This window comes from Palaemon carinicauda, chromosome 4 (genome assembly GCF_036898095.1).
Source record: "Palaemon carinicauda isolate YSFRI2023 chromosome 4, ASM3689809v2, whole genome shotgun sequence".
Taxonomy (NCBI): Eukaryota; Metazoa; Arthropoda; class Malacostraca; order Decapoda; family Palaemonidae; genus Palaemon; species Palaemon carinicauda.
In genome coordinates, this window is record NC_090728.1 from 169,914,881 (window position 1) to 169,930,781 (window position 15,901).

Genomic DNA, 15,901 nt, shown 5'->3' on the forward strand with positions numbered 1-15,901 from the left:
TTTAATGAAATATTTTACTTTATGGCCAAGTAATAAAGTCTTCAGAGATCTTCCATTAAATATTTTACAAGAGATTAATAAACGGCTGTGTAACAATTAATTAAAAATTTTGAAAGAGAAAGACTTTGAGACTTGAAAATTACGAAAGAAGATAATATACCACACTGAATATCACTGAGATTGATAAAAAAAAAAAACACATTGCAGTTGTTGTAACTTAGCATGAAATTCTCATGCATTAATTAGAAAATGCAGAATATCTACTGAAAAGAAATAAAACTTAGTACAGACATGTGAAAATGCATAAAACATCCATAAATAAAAAAACTTGGTAAACCCTGAAATTAGAGAGAGAGAGAGAGAGAGAGAGAGAGAGAGAGAGAGAGAGAGAGAGAGAGAGAGAGAGAGAGAGAGAGAGGAAGAGAGAGAGAGAAGAGAGAGAGAGAGAGAAAGAGAGAGAGAGAGAAAGAGAGAGAGAGAGAAGAGAGAGAGAGAGGAGAGAGAGAGAGAGAGGAGAGACGAGAGGAGAGAGAGAGAGAGAGAGAGAGAGAGAGAGCTATCTCATGACAAGGATCATTTATCTAAATGAGCAAATAACCCAAAATTATTCCTAACATTTCAAAAAAGGTTATCTCAAAATGGACATTTCAGACTTCAAGACATGTTACTGTAAAACACCTCTAGGTATAAATAGAGGAAAACTATTTCTCTTCAAATACATGATGAAAACCTCTTTACCCTAATCTTTACTATTTAATTTCTTGTATTATGGCCGAACCAAGCAAATAGTTTCCATAACATAAGAGGATAAGAAAGGCCATGTCCTTTCACGATTAACTTCAAGATGCGCAACGATATTCATGAAGAATGCAGTACACTGTAGTATCCCTCAGAGTTCATAGCATCAGCTTGTCCAGAGAAATACTCCTGAGGAAAAGGAAAGCACTATTATCATAATAATACATTTTTGCATGTTTAATCACTTAACTAAATAAACCACTAAAATAAATTTCTGGTCACATCCTAGACTTGGATCCCATATTTCAATCTTCATGAAAACTGTCCTCACTTTGAATACTACTTAATGATAGATGGGCAACACAACAAAGGATATGAACTAAACTAAAGGAGAGTGCAACTATTAAAAAACAATTGATATATTCCAATAGCCCTTGACTGAACACATGTTCAAATACTGAAGTCCAAAATAAATTTCAAATAACAAGTGAAAAACAGAATGATAGGCAAGAGACATGTGGTGTAAAATATGAGTAGGACCCAAACCTAAATATTGTTGGAAACTCAAGGGAAAATATTGTTGGGCTTATAATGATATCGGTGGGAAGCGACCACTAATGTTTATTGATGTACTGAAAAGATCAATCTTTCATATACAACAAGATAAATGAAAAACTGATATATACCTAACCAATTATAAATTTGAATTATCAAAAAGTTTAAATGAAATGTCAAGTAACAATACGTATGTTCATACCATTAAAAAATAGTAATGCTCATAAGAATCACAAGCTATTTCGAGGAGTAGCTTTAGATTGTAAGCTGCACTATATTCATTCAACTACACCAACTATACAAATGAGTTCCGTTCCAAAGAAACATCCATTAAGCAAAAATTCTTTCATCGAAGGGCATTTTTTCATTGACTCCTGTTGTAAACATTGAGATACGTTCCTACCAGCTCACCAAAGTTCACTAGTTTCCCAATACATGGTTTACATACAGTAATGAAATCATATATGTTTTATTAACATTAATTAAGGTAATAGTAAACAGACAGCGATTACTGTCAAGTTTAACGGCATATCAAAGTTTACAGGAGTTTTATCCTAGTTGTCGATGCATGATAATTTAGTGTTTAGGCTTGCGGTGCTTGGGATATTGTTAATTTTTCTTACAACCCGTTAGATAGTTTTCATACAATTTGGTACACCTTTTCATAAACTGAAGGACCCCTCTTTCACTTATTATAAAACACTATTTTTCCCTCCAGCTTTGGAGAGCTTTCCCCAATTCCAAACAATTTATTGGCTATGAACATTGTTTTTTCTTCTTTAGCTATAGGATGCCGTTTATATTTGGCAGTATGTATCCCTGATCTTTTCTCCAGAGCGAATAAGGATATAGTGTAAAACTATATCCATCTTACTCTACTTAACTTTGTACCATAACCAAGGCCATTGTTCACTATCGTACAAAGATGGAAATACAAACTAATAGCTTTTATCAGATTCGATTGTTCATAACACAAGGTAAAAGGGCTGTTTTTCATTCAGTTTCTATTGTGGATATGTGCATTTACACAATGATTATAATGTTAATGAAACTTTCATCATTTACAGCACTTTTACCTTCTTTTATTGATTAATCTTACTGCTATAAATCATCAATAAAAAATTTGTAACTTATTATTTTTGGTAAGTACTGTAAATCGAAGCATGGGACAAAATGATTTTATGCGCATCTTCGAAAATTTGTACATCGAAGCTTCACATACCAGGCCATTGGTGTACTAAATATGACATTCGTAGATAATTTGTATTTTTCCTAACTATACAAACCTTAGCTATTTACATGGGGTAATTACTTCGGCGTAGCTGAATGACGAGCCATAAAAGTTTTAATGAGGGTTTCCTACCCCACCGCTAGTTAGCGGGGGGTAGGGAGGGGTAGCTAGCTACCCCCCCCCCCCCTCACACACACCGGTGAAAGGCTTACTTTACTTAGAGGTAGGACTTATCTTGGGGGACAGGGCTGGCAGGCACATATGTGTAAATAGCTAAGGTTTGTATAGTTAGGAAAAATACAAATTATCTACGAATTTGTCATTTGTTCCGTAACTGAAATACAAACCACGCTATTTACATGGGGTGACTTAACCCTTAGGAAGGGTGGTAAGTACCCTGCCATACTGGCTTTGGCTTGCCCGGGGACCCCGAACCCGTGTTTGTACGAACTCAAGGGGTGAGGGGGTCACTGCTCCTCGCTGGCAGTTGTGAGACTGCTGCAGCCTACGTAAGCTGTGTGTGAAGGTGAGCAGTGAATCGCCCTAGGAAGTTGACCTGGAGTTCTTCAGATGGATATCTAGGCTAGGACTCCCCCAATACCACCTCGTCAGGGTATGGGGACATGACAGAATTACATCTTAATACTAGGAACACAAGGAAGCATGGCTTACCTGCAGAGGTTCGAGGTCAGCTGTGCAAAGGACCCAGGATGCTGCTTTCTCCAAGGGAGGAGTGGATGAAGAAAAGAAAAGGGCCAGGCAGATCTTTTCATTCACGCAGACTAAAACCGGGTAACAATGCCCTCAACCTTCTGCTACTTGTCCAATAAGGAGCCTGAGGTTAGACCAGCTGTTGTGCAGCCACCACAGGGCCGATAGAGAACGTATCGAGCCTCCTGTGTGTCACGTCTTGCAGGTAGTGGGCCGTGAAGGTGGTCTGACGCTTCCACACCCCAGCTTGCAGGACCTGCGTCACTGAAAAGTTCTACTGGAAGGCCAGGGACGTAGCCACGCCCTCGACGTCATGCGCTCTAGGGCGACGTGACGGAGGGGGGTCAGGATTCAAGGCCATATGTATTACAGTACCTTGCGAATCCATGCCGAGATGGTATTCCTGGTGACCCTCCTCTTCGTCTCCCCGGTGTTCACGAACAAAGCTCGCACCTGGGGGCGTACTGCAGCTGTTCTTTTAAGATACAACCTCAGACTCCTGACTGGGCACAGTTGGAGATGGTCTGGGTCATCTGTTACAGAACGGAGACTTGAAACCCGGAAGGAGTCGAACCTTGGGTCCGGCACTCCCGGGTTCTGAGTCTTGGCAACAAACTCAGGGACGAAGCTGAACGTTACCTCCCCCCATCCCCTTGAATGGGCGACCTCGTACGAGAGACCATGAAGCTCACTGACTCGCTTGGCCGAGGCCAAAGCTAGCAGGAACACAGTCTTCCAGGTAAGGCGGTGATCAGAAGCCTGGTGTAATGGTTCGTAGGGAGGTCTCTTAAGAGACCTGTGAACTCGAACCACGTTCCAAGGAGGAGGTCTCACTTCCGACTGAGGGCAGGTAAGTTCGTAACTCCGTATGAGGAGATAAAGTTCCAGCGAGGAGGAAATGTCCATTCCTTTAAGACTGAAAGCAAGACTTAAGGCTGAGCGATAGCCTTTCACTGCCGAGACTGAAAGGCGCATTTCCTCCCGCAGATAAACGAGGAACTCCGCTATTGCTGGAAGAGTGGCATCGAGGGGAGAGATACCCCTTCCACGGCACCAACCACAGAAAACTCGCCACTTCGCCTGGTAGACTCCTGCGGATGACTTGCGCAGGTGGCCAGACATCCTGTTCGCAACTTGTTGCGAAAATCCTCTCTCTGTGAGGATATGCTGGATAGTCTCCAGGCGTGAAGTCGAAGCGAAGCTACGGCTTTGTGGTAGATGTTGGAGTGTGGTTGTTTGAGTAGCTCGCAACGTGGAGGGAGCCCCCTCGGAATCTCCGTGAGGAGTTGCAGAAGGTCCGGGAACCACTCTGCATGATGCCATAGCGGAGCTATCAAGGTCATTGAGAGATTGATCGATGTTCTGGTCTTGTTGAGTACCCTCCTCATCAGACAGAACGGGGGAAAGGCGTACACATCGACGTTGTCCCACCGTTGTTGGAAGGCATCCTGCCAGAGAGCCTTGGGGTCCGGGACTGGGGAGCAGTACAGCGGGAGCTTGGTGTTCAGCGCTGTAGCGAACAGATCCACCGTTGCTAAAAAATGAGGATCCGCAAAATAGGTGCTCCCCTCGGAAGATTATTCTTCTTCCCCAGGATCTTTTCTCTGTGTCCAGTCACTACTCTCAAGGCCTTTTTAGCTAGAACTGCCACCGGCTCGTCTGGCCCCTTGGTTATCAGGGAACAAGGAGGTACTATTCCCATTCACGGTATCAGGCAACAAATCCTCTACTTCTTTAAACATACTAATCCGGAATCATTTCCCCAGGCTCCCAGGCTCATGATATACGGACAGTAGATACCTCCATCAATTACTTCCAGAACAGGGACTTTGATGATTTTTAAAAAATATACGGGTTGGAAATCCCCTATGGTTGTCAAACGCCACTATCTAAAGATCTTACAGGCCCTTAAATACCCGACGATGGCAGCGGGGAGCCTTTTCCCTCCCCATTAATCACTACTTCTTCCCTTCTTCCATCTCTTCTCTTCTCCCTCCTACCCGCCACTCACACCACGTCGCCACTCTCCTGGGTAGTTCGTTAGCCCTATGATATTTGCCATGTTTAATTCCTATGGTTTAACTGTTATTGTAGTTACGGTTCCTTTAAGGTTTAGATATGCTTAGACATGTAAGGTTTGATGCCTTTTGCGATTCGACACTCAGTTGATTCCTTGTCGACTTAGATATTTAGCCTTACGCTCCCTATGTCATTTGGCTAGTTGGTAATTGGACGTTTCTTACATTATTATATTATATTATTGTCGTACATGGTGATTGTATTCTCCGCATTATGTTATTACTTTATTGGGCTTGGAAGGCATTCTCTGGTACTTTTTCACCGGCCGTCACAGATCGACCCAGAAAAGGGATTTTGACGAAGGAAAAATCTATTTCTGGGGAGAGACCTGTGACGCCCGGTGAAACCCTTCCCGGTTATTTTTGTACGGATCCACCCTTTACTTGCCAAGCCATATGTTCTTGCAGAAGGATGACCTGGAGAGCGCGAGTAGTAGGTGTCGGTGGAGTAGTCCAACTGTATTCTCTAGGGCCTGTCACGGCCCTCCCCTTTGATGAAGGGATTATCTAAATGGAAGACAGCCTGTGAATAGTGGTTTACACACGCCCTTGTTAAATACACGACACCAACAAGGTGTTCGCGCGAGGGTTGTAACCTCTGCATTCCATGCTTTTATCTTTCTCTAGTATATTTGGAAGATTTATATTAGAAAAGTGTAAAGAAGGACCCTTTTCACCGGCCGTCACAGATCGACCGAGAAATAAACACATTTTCATAAACTTGAAATAATCTGGTCCTATCATTGCTATAAAGATTGATATTCCTTATTCACTGTAACTAAACCAGTTTTATTTCCATCTTCAATTAATGACTGCTACTGAACCTATGGGATATACCTGAAGAGACTATTGTAACACAAATCCCTAAAATCTCCATAATTTTGGTCTATTGAACATTTCAAAATATTTGTGGTACTGTAATATTTCTCATAAAAGTACTTTAATACTCTAAGAAAGTTTGATGAGAATGGACGCTTCAGTTGAGACGCTTAGCTTGTGCTTTTGAAATAAAAAATCAATAAAATTACATTTTTTTGTCCTCCTCTGAAATACGCTGGATTTTTTCCGAAGTAGATCTCATATTATTCACTGCTCATCTTCATAATTGGTATCCATAGGAATATCTTATTATTTTCAGTCAAGTTTCATGTTTTTAGCAGCAGTTATAAATTTTCTTCTTTTGATAATTCTACTCTGAAAAACAAATGAAAGATGTTAATTGTGCAGTCTTCAAATATTTTTGTGTACTTCAATATCAAGACTATGCAGTATTTTCAGTAAAATAATCTGCATGATAAACTATAAATATAAAATATTCTAACATATCAAATAAAATAATGCAAATAATGAAAAACTAGACATATCCATAGCATTTATATAAATAAATATTACAGCTAAATTTTATCTGGTAAAATGGAGAAGTATCACCCTCAATACTAATAAGGAAATACTTCACCACAATAATCAAATGATCAGCCTCTGGTCATTCATTGACTAACAAAACACCCATTATCCTTCCAAAGCTGGGCTAGGGCAGTCATGTTCCAGATATGGGCCTACTCAAACCATAATTCCCTGAAAAAAACTTCTACCCATAGGTGATACCTGGTCACAAATACACATACCATAACTAATTCTGAGCACAAATAGGATTTACTGACCAACAGTTTTAGGTGTAAAATCTATATCTATATACCAAGGCATTTCTCCCAATTTTGGGAGGTAGCCGACATCAAATAATAGATGAACAAAAGGGGACCTTTCCTTTATACGCTCCTCCCAGCCTCAAGAGGGATTCAACCGAGTTTAGCTGGTACTACTAGGGTGCCACAGCATACCCTACCCCTTCATCCACCACAAAGTTTCATACGCTGAATCCCATACTGCTGCTAGCTCAGTGGTCACCAAGGCAACCGCAGGAAGCAGCAGGGCCTACCAGAACTGCGTCACAAGCGCTCACCATTCATTCCTATTTCTAGCACGCTCTCATGCCTCTCTCACATCTATCCTCCTATCACCCAGAGCTTTCTTCGGTCCATCCATCCACACAAACCTATGCCTTCTTTTTGTACTTCTTCCATCAACTTTTGCATTCCTCAACTTTTTTTAGCAGACAGCCACTTTCCATTCTCTCAACACGACCAAACCACCTCAAAAAATTCATAACCACTCTAGCTGCTAAATCATTTCTTACAACCTTTCTCACCCTCACTACTTCATTCCTAACCCTATCTAATCAAGATACACCTCAGAAACTTCATCTCAAACATTCAATTTCTGTCTGTCACTTTCATTCCCCATAACTAAGTTCCATACATCACAGTTGGTATATTCACTTTCTCATACAGAACTCTCTTTATATTCATGTCTAACTCTCTATTTTTACCACTCCCTTCACTGCCCCCAACACTTTGCATCCTTTATTCACTCTCTGACGTACATATGCTTCACCCACTCCACCATTCGCTGCAACAACAGACCCCAAGTACTCAAACTGATCCACCTCCTCAAGTAACTTTCCATTCAACATGACATTCAACCTCACACCACCTTCCCTTCTCATGCATCTCATAACCTTACTCTTACCCACATAACTCTCAACTTTCTTCTCTCAAATACCCTTCCAAACTCTGTCACTAATCAACCAAGCTTCTCTTCCGAGTCTGCAACCGGTGCAGTATCATTCACAAACAACAACTGATTTACCTCCCCTTCATGATTACTCTCATCTATCAGTTTCAATCCTCACCCAAGCATTCACCTCTGTCACCACTCCATCAATAAAGTTGAACATCCATGGCGACATCACACATCCCTGTCTCATCCCCACTCTCACTTCATTTTCTATCCTAACTTTACTATCTTTGTAAAAACTTTTCACTGCTTACAACAATCTTCACCAATTCCATATAACCTCATCACATTCCACATCGCTTCCCTATCGACTCTTATCATATGCTTTTTCTAGATCCATAAACGCAACATACACCACCTTGCCTTTTGCTAAATATGACAAATTCGGAGATAATTTGTATTTTTCCCTAATAGATACCTGGAGTTATTTATGTGGATTATCTTTCAGCGGCAACCCTGGTGGCCACCCGGCCTAACCGCTTGAGCAGGTAGGCTGGAGGTGCCTGAGGGGTACCCAGCTGCCTCTATATATACTCTAACAACAATGAGATGTCACTTTCTATTGCAGGCAAGACTTCTGGGGGACAGGTGATGGCGGGCCAATTTATATAAAAAACTCCACGTTTGTATTAGAGAAAAATACAAATTATCTCCAAATTTGCCATTTGTTTCCATACTAACAAACCTTTCATTATTTATATGGATGACTCACTCTTAAGTGGGTGGAAGTCCTAGATCTGGCATGGACATTAACCCGGTTTTACCTAGTACAGTATATCACTGCGGTCTAGGGAAAACTTTGACACCTCACTGAAATATACAAAGTCAGAATACTCACGGGCTGTGCAATGCAGTGTAATAGAGGTTGTTAATTTATATGAATGCCTTTGAGTTTATATAGGAAAACAAGACGTATCCCATTGTTCCCTCGCAGAAAGCAATGGGGACATGTACAGTATAACAATTTTATAACATAGTAGGCTAAACAAGGAAAGTGATAATTATCTGCAGAGGTTGAAGCCAGCTTGCAGAGGGACCCATGGTGCTGTACCCCAAGGGAGGGGAAGATGAAGAAAGGAAAGCCAGATATTCTTCTCATTCATCCCAGTCTTAACCCGGGTAACCAATGCCCTCAACCAACTGCTACTTGTCCATCAAGGAGCCTGAAATTTCTTAAACCACAGGACCGATAGTGAATGTATCGAGTCTTTTAAGTAATGGGCTGTGAAGGTGGTCTCTGTCTCTTCCACACGCCCGCTTGGAGAACTTGCAACACAAAAAAGTTGCGCTTGAATGCCAGGGAAGTACTAATTCCCCTGACATCATGGGCTTTAGGTCGACGAGCCTAAGGAGGGTCTCGAGCCAACCATCTTTGGATTACTTGGCGAATCCAGGAGGAAACAGTTTTCTTGGTGATCCTCTTCTTTACTCTCCCTGAACTAACAAACAGAGGTGTCAGTCTGGGCCGTGTTGCTGCAGCGTGTTCAAGATAGTATCTCAAACTCCCAACTTGGCATAGTAACAACTGATCTGGATCATTGGTTACAGAACGAAGACTCACAATGTGAAAGGGCCCAAAGCTATGGTCCACTACCCTCGAATTTAGTGTCTTAGCAATAAATTCAGAGATGAAGCCGAGTGTCACTTCCCCCTATCCCCTTAAATGGATGTCAAATGAGAGGCCATGAAGTTCGCTGACTTTCTTTGCCAAGACTAAAGCGATCAGGAACGCCGTCTTCAAAGTGAGATATCGGTCAGTTACATGGCATAATGGCGCATAAGGAGGTCCTTTCAAGGATCTCAAGACGCGAACCATGTTCCGAGGGGGAGGCCTAATCTCTGACTGGGGGCAAGTGATCTCATAACTCCATATGAGTAAAGAAAGCTCCAACAAAGAGGAAATATGACAAATTCGTAGATAATTTGTATTTTTCCTAACTATACAAACCTTAGCTATTTACATGGGGTAATTACTTCGGTGTAGCTGAATGACGAGCCATAAAAGTTTTAACGAGGGTTTACTACCCCGCCGCTAGTTAGCGGGGGGGGGGGGGGGGGGTAGGGAGGGGTAGCTAGCACCCTCCTCATCAGACAGAACGGGGGAAAGGCGTACACATCGACGTTGTCCCACCGTTGTTGGAAGGCATCCTGCCAGAGAGCCTTGGGGTCCGGGACCGGGGAGCAGTACAGTGGGAGCTTGAAATTCAGCGCTGTAGCGAACAGATCCACCGTCGTGGAACCCCACACAGTCAGGACTTTGTTGGCTACTTGAGGATCCAAAGACCACTCGGTACTCACTATCTGCGTCGCTCTGCTCAGACTGTCGGCGAGCACATTCCTTTTGCCTGGAATGAAGCGAGCCGCAGACGAGATCGAGTGGACTTCAGACCATCTCAGGATCTCTACTGCAAGATGGGATAGCTGTTCAGAAAAGGTACCTCCCTGCTTGTTGATATAAGCCACCACCACAGAGTGGCCCGCCAGGACTTCATGGAACTTCTGAAGTGCCAGGAACACGGCCTTCATTTCTAGCAGGTTTATGTGAAGGTACAGTACTTTTCTGATTCTGACCACAGGCCTGAGGTCCTGTGGTTCAGAACGTGGGCCCCCCACCCTTTCTTTCGTAGGTTCTCATCCGCCACCCACCACTGGAGGTCCGTCCGTTCCGCAGGACCCATAGGGATCAAAGTGTCCGGGGAATCGTGACCTTGATTCCACCGGGACTTGAGTCGCCACTGGAGGGATCTCATTCTGAGGCAACCGTTGGGAACGAGACGGGCCAGGGAGGAGAGGTGGCCAAGGAGACGTAGCCACGATTGAGGAGAGGCTTCGCGACCTTCCTCAGCCTTGCTATCCTGTCGTCTGATGGGAAGGCTTTGTGGAGATTGGTGTCTATGACCATGCCTAGATATACCAGTTACTGAGAGGGCTGCAGAGAGGACTTCTCGAGATTTACCATGATCCCTAGATCCTGGCAACCTTCGAGGAGCTTGTCTCGGTGGCGAAGAGGGGATGCCTCCGAGTCCGCTAGGATCAGCCAGTCATCCAGATAACGAAGGAGACGAATGCCGATCCTGTGAGCCCACGAAGAGATCAGGCTGAACACTGGTGAACACCTGAGGGGCTGTGGAGAGACCGAAACACAGCACCTTTAACTGGTAGATCTTGTTGTCTAGGCAAAATCTTAGGTACTTCCTTGAAGACGGGTGGACTGTGATCTGGAAGTACGCGTCCTTCAGGTCCAGTGTACACATGAAGTCTTGTGGTCTCACTGCGAGTCTGACCGTGTCTGCCGTCTCCATACTGAACGGAGTCTGCTTGACAAACCCGTTCAGGGTTGAGAGGTCGATGACTGGTCTCCAGCCTCCAGACGCCTTTCTCACAAGAAAGAGTCGACTGTAGAAGCCTGGGGACCCGTCTACAACCTCCTGGAGAGCATCCTTCTTCAGCATGGTCTGGACTTCTGCCCAAAGGGCTTGCCCTCTTGCCGATCCCATGGCAAGAGAGCTCAACGACACTGGATTCGCTGTCGGGGGAGGTAGAGAGGCTGTGAACGGGACGTGATAACCCTGAGCGATCACGGAAATCGTCCAGGTATCTGCCCCGAGTTGCTGCCACCTTGTCGCGCAACTTTGTAGGCATCCCCCCACTGGTGGACATGCAGGGGGACTGCCAACCCTAGCATTTACGGCCTCGGCTGTTACCTCTAGGGTTCTTGCCTCCTCTGGAGGACTTCTTGCTCCTTGTGCTCTTGGCAGGAAAGGGCTTAGACACCTTCGGCTTCGCTGCAGTGGTCTTCTTTGTGTCCTTAGCTGGACGGGGCTGTTGAGCCACTGGAAGTTTGTAGGGCCTCGATGTCAGGGCCCTATGGATGAGGGAATCCTGGTTGGACTTCCTCCACCTCTCAGCGGTAAGCTCCACGTCCTTAGGCTCAAACAAACTCTTACCGAACACGGAAGAGTGTCTGAGCCTGCTAACCTCCGAACTGGGAACCTTCTGGTGGAACCTCTCAGCCACAGCGTCCAGACGTTTGAGAATCGTATTGGCCCACAAGCTCGAGACTTGGAGGGCCAGAAACTCAATGGTCTGCGTGCCTGAGAGCAAGAAAGTCTCCAGTGCCTTCCTGGTGCTTTCTTTGGAGAGGTCCTCAGACCGCACCAGGATGCACAGAGACCCCAGCCAGATGTCAAGCCACGAAATTGCCTGCATGGCACACTTAGCGACCTCCTCCTGGCTTAGGATCTCAGTAGCTGCGTAGGACACGTACCGGTTGGAGAGTCTCTCTAAAGGGACTCCCCCGGTGAGTTCTTCCACGGAGTGATGAATCGGAAGACCCAAACAAGACTCCTCAAGGATCTCAAAGTACCTCCTCTGATGGACTCGAGGAGGAGGGAGGAGCTTGATACCGGCGCTGGATCTGCTGGAGGAGGCAAGCTCAGAGAGCTGGCCCTTGACCTTGTCCCTGGCACTCTTCATCCCCTGAGACCAGGGCAAAGCTGCACTGGCCCAAGAGGGTTTCTGGGTGCCGTAGACGCGGTCCAAGACCGTGTTCTTACCTTCACGAGGAGGACTCTCAGGGTCTGGGATCCCGTTGAGGTTCCTCATGATGGTCAGGACTTGCCAGAAGGCGTATTCTGACTCTTGGTGCTCTCCTCCTGAAGCAGCGAAGTCTCCCGTCCCCAGTGGCTCTTCCTGGGGAGACACGTGGACATCCTCGGAAGGCCTAGATGGCTCCTGCCTGATCTTTGTTGATGATTTAGGGATCGTCTTAGAGTCCTTCGGTTCCCTCCTGGGCGGGATACAGGACTCGAGTAACGATAGGTGCAGGCTCTTTTCCAACCCTGGACGAGAAGACTTCTCAGGGAGAGGCGGAATTTCCCCCATTGGTGCGATGGGGGAACGGTCCCGCTCGTCCGACTCTCCTGAGGATGGGTAATCCTCATCCGCAGGGGAGGGAGAGAAAGACTGGGGGGGGTGAAGGAGCCTTGCGCAAGGATCTGCGAGGCGACCAAATAGGCCTTGGAGGTGTTTCCACGGGAGAGACTCCTCTCTTCCTCTTCAGGGGGGAGGAAGCTGCCACTGATTTGTGACCCATGTCAGAGAGGGCGGGCTTCATCGCCTGCACAAGAGCTCTGACCAGGGTCCCGAACCAGGGCTGCTGGCTGACAGTTGCGCTGTCAGACACTCCCTCTGGAGGGAAGGGGATCGTTCGATCCCTTGGAGGAGTCGACAAATGCGGGTTCGCCTGAGAAGCTGAAACGAAAGTGTCCTTAGACCTGTCCGGGAACAGGCCCTCCTCCGGCGAGCGCGCTGTTCTGCGCTTGCGGGGGAGGGGAACGAGACGAAGACTTATCCGCCTGGCAACGCTCGCGCTGGAGGTTGCGTGATGGGCCCTGATCAGGGTCGCGCGCGTAAGGATCGCATGACACAGGAATCTCACGCTCGCGCGGGTGCGCGCGCGCGCACATGGGCGTGGGCGAGAGAGGATGGTGGCGCGTAGGTGAGGCCACAGGCGCGTAGGAGCGATGGCGCGCAGGAGATGGTGTGGGCGCACAGGAGCTGGAGCGGGCAGGAGATGACAAGGGCGTGTGGCGCGCAGGAGCCGGAACGGGAGGCCGCCGGATAAGAGGACGCGCGGCATCCTGATGCGGCACTGGAGGACGCGAGAGGTCAGAGGCGCCTGGGCACGTATCCGGAAGAACCGGGCGAGGACGCGAGAGCGCCGGTTCAGGATAGCGCGAGGAAGGGATGGCGCGTAGGTAGGCGCTGGTCCAAAAGGACAGGCATACTAGCCTGTGGGCGCGAAGGTGATCGTGGGCGCGCATGGCGCGCATCAGGATGTGGACGCACTGGTGTGCACTGCTGCGGTGGGCGAGCAGGACGCATGGTTGGATTAGGGCGCACAGGTGTGTGCTGGAGGGTTGCAACGGGCGCCTTGATAACTAGAACAGGGAGCGCAACCGGAGCGTCGAGCGCGGCTGGAACGCGTGCAGAAACGCGCGGTCTGGAAGGAGAGCCCTGGGGTGCCTGTGAGTGCCCATGCGCTAGCTTAGGCGCCTCCTGGGTGTCGCGCTGCGATGTAGAAGCGCACTGGCGCGTTGGCGAGCGCGTGAGCGCTGGGACTGGAACTGCGCGTGGGCGAGCTTTGCGCGTAACTCCAGACGGGCGCTGCGAGTCGAGAGGAACCTGTGAGCGCCTGTGCGCTAGCGTAGGAACCTCTTGAACTGCGCGCGACTAGGCAGGAACCGGGGAACGCTGGGGCGCACGTGGGCGCTTTCACGCTGGAACAGGAACTGCTGGTGGGCTCCCGGGCGCAGAAGGATGTGGGCGCGCAGGGGAACCCTGTCGCGAAGCAGGAACAGGGGCGCGCATGCGCGCAGGTGAGCGCTGTGGCGCTAAGATAGGAACAGCGGCAGCAGCAGGAGGGCACGCAGGAAGAACCTGGCGCTTGAGGGCAAGAGGCGCGTTTTTAAGCTCAAGGCCCTTAAGCCCCGAAGGGCCCGGTGCCGCGCAGTGGCAGGATCAGGTGGCGTGCAACGCGCATCCGCAACATCGAAGGGTGACGGCAAGTCAGTAGGTCTGGAGGGAGACTGGTCACAGGGTCCCGAAGAACGACCATCATCCGAAGGGGATAGCGAACGATCCCTGGAGAGGTCTAAGGTAGTAGCTGGCAGGATCGGCGAACGGCGAGTTGTCTCCTCCACAGAGGACTGTGGTGACGACGAGCCGAAGAGGCGCCTCCTAACTCCATTGTGAGGGGAAGGAAGGCCTCTACGGCGAAGGGGAGGACGAGCCTTCCGCCTTATATGCCCAAGAGGGGCCGTGGGATCAGCAAGCTGACCATCAAGGGGCCTCCGCAGAGGAGTCTCTGTAAGTGAACTCCCCCGAGGGGGAGAATCACCGGCAGGAGAGACCGTGGGACTTAGATCCTCCCTCGAAAGGTGTTCGGAAGGGAAATCTAAGCCGTCAGCTACCTCAGCAACAGGAACGGGGGTTTGATTAGACCCACGAGATGTCTCCGTCACAACAACGTCAACCACAGACAGAGGATCTATCCCTGCTGTAGTTGGCGATTGTTTGACAGCTGCACCAAGTTTGATCATGTCAAACAGGGCTTCCTTGGAGGGCGAACTCTGCAGCCCGAAGGAAGCCCAAATCTGCAACAAATCATGATTAGACATATTCAAATCCTCCTCCAGGGGAGGAGGAGCAGCCGCCTCGCTATGGGAGGCGATTACCTCTCCCGCACCCCGGGATCGGTCAACAGCAGTACGGTCTACGTTACCACTCACCGGCCTCTCGGAAGAGACCGCTCAAGGGGGAGCTTCGGAGGAGGAAAGGGCTACGGAAGAAAAAGTCCTGGAATTTTCTCTCTTCAAAGAAGCCTCTGAAGGAGAAAGATGACAAATTCGGAGATAATTTGTATTTTTCCTAACCATACAAACCTTAGCTATTTACATCGGGTTTACCTTTCGGCGTAGCTGAAATTGACGAGCCAATAGATTTTAACGAGGGTTAACTACCCCCGTGCTAGTTAGCGGGGGTAGGGGAAGGGGTAGCTTGCTACCCCTCCCCCCCACACACTGGTGATTTGCTTCACTTCACTTAGAGGTAGGACTTGACTTGGGGGACAGGGCTGGCGGGCAAATATGTGTAAATAGCTAAGGTTTGTATGGTTAGGAAAAATACAAATTATCTCCGAATTTGTCATTTGTTCCGTAACCGAAATACAAACCACGCTATTTACATTGGGTGACTTACCCCTTAGGAAGGGTGGAAAGTCCCCAGCCTTACTGACTTTGGCTTCACCCGGGGACTCCGACTCCAAGTGAGCATCACTCGAGAAAGGGAGTCCCTGCAACTCACAAGTTCCTTGCTTCGCAAGGAACGTGTGGCCTACATAAGTTGTGTGTGGAGGAAAGAGCGTGACTCGTCCTATGAAGTTGACCTTGAG

The 15,901-nt window shown here is 47.6% G+C and overlaps 1 long non-coding RNA gene across 1 annotated transcript in view; it reads right to left on the reverse strand.

Annotated features, from left to right (window-relative positions):
• Nucleotides 1-531: 531 nt before the first annotated feature.
• The window catches only part of LOC137640183 (uncharacterized), a 43,113-nt gene continuing 27,743 nt past the window's right edge, over nucleotides 532-15,901 (reverse strand). Inside the window, exons 2-3 of the long non-coding RNA XR_011044313.1 lie at nucleotides 6,342-6,507; nucleotides 532-927 (exon numbers count right to left, since the gene is read on the reverse strand). This is a non-coding gene — a long non-coding RNA (uncharacterized lncRNA). The remainder of the gene's footprint in view (nucleotides 928-6,341; nucleotides 6,508-15,901) is intronic.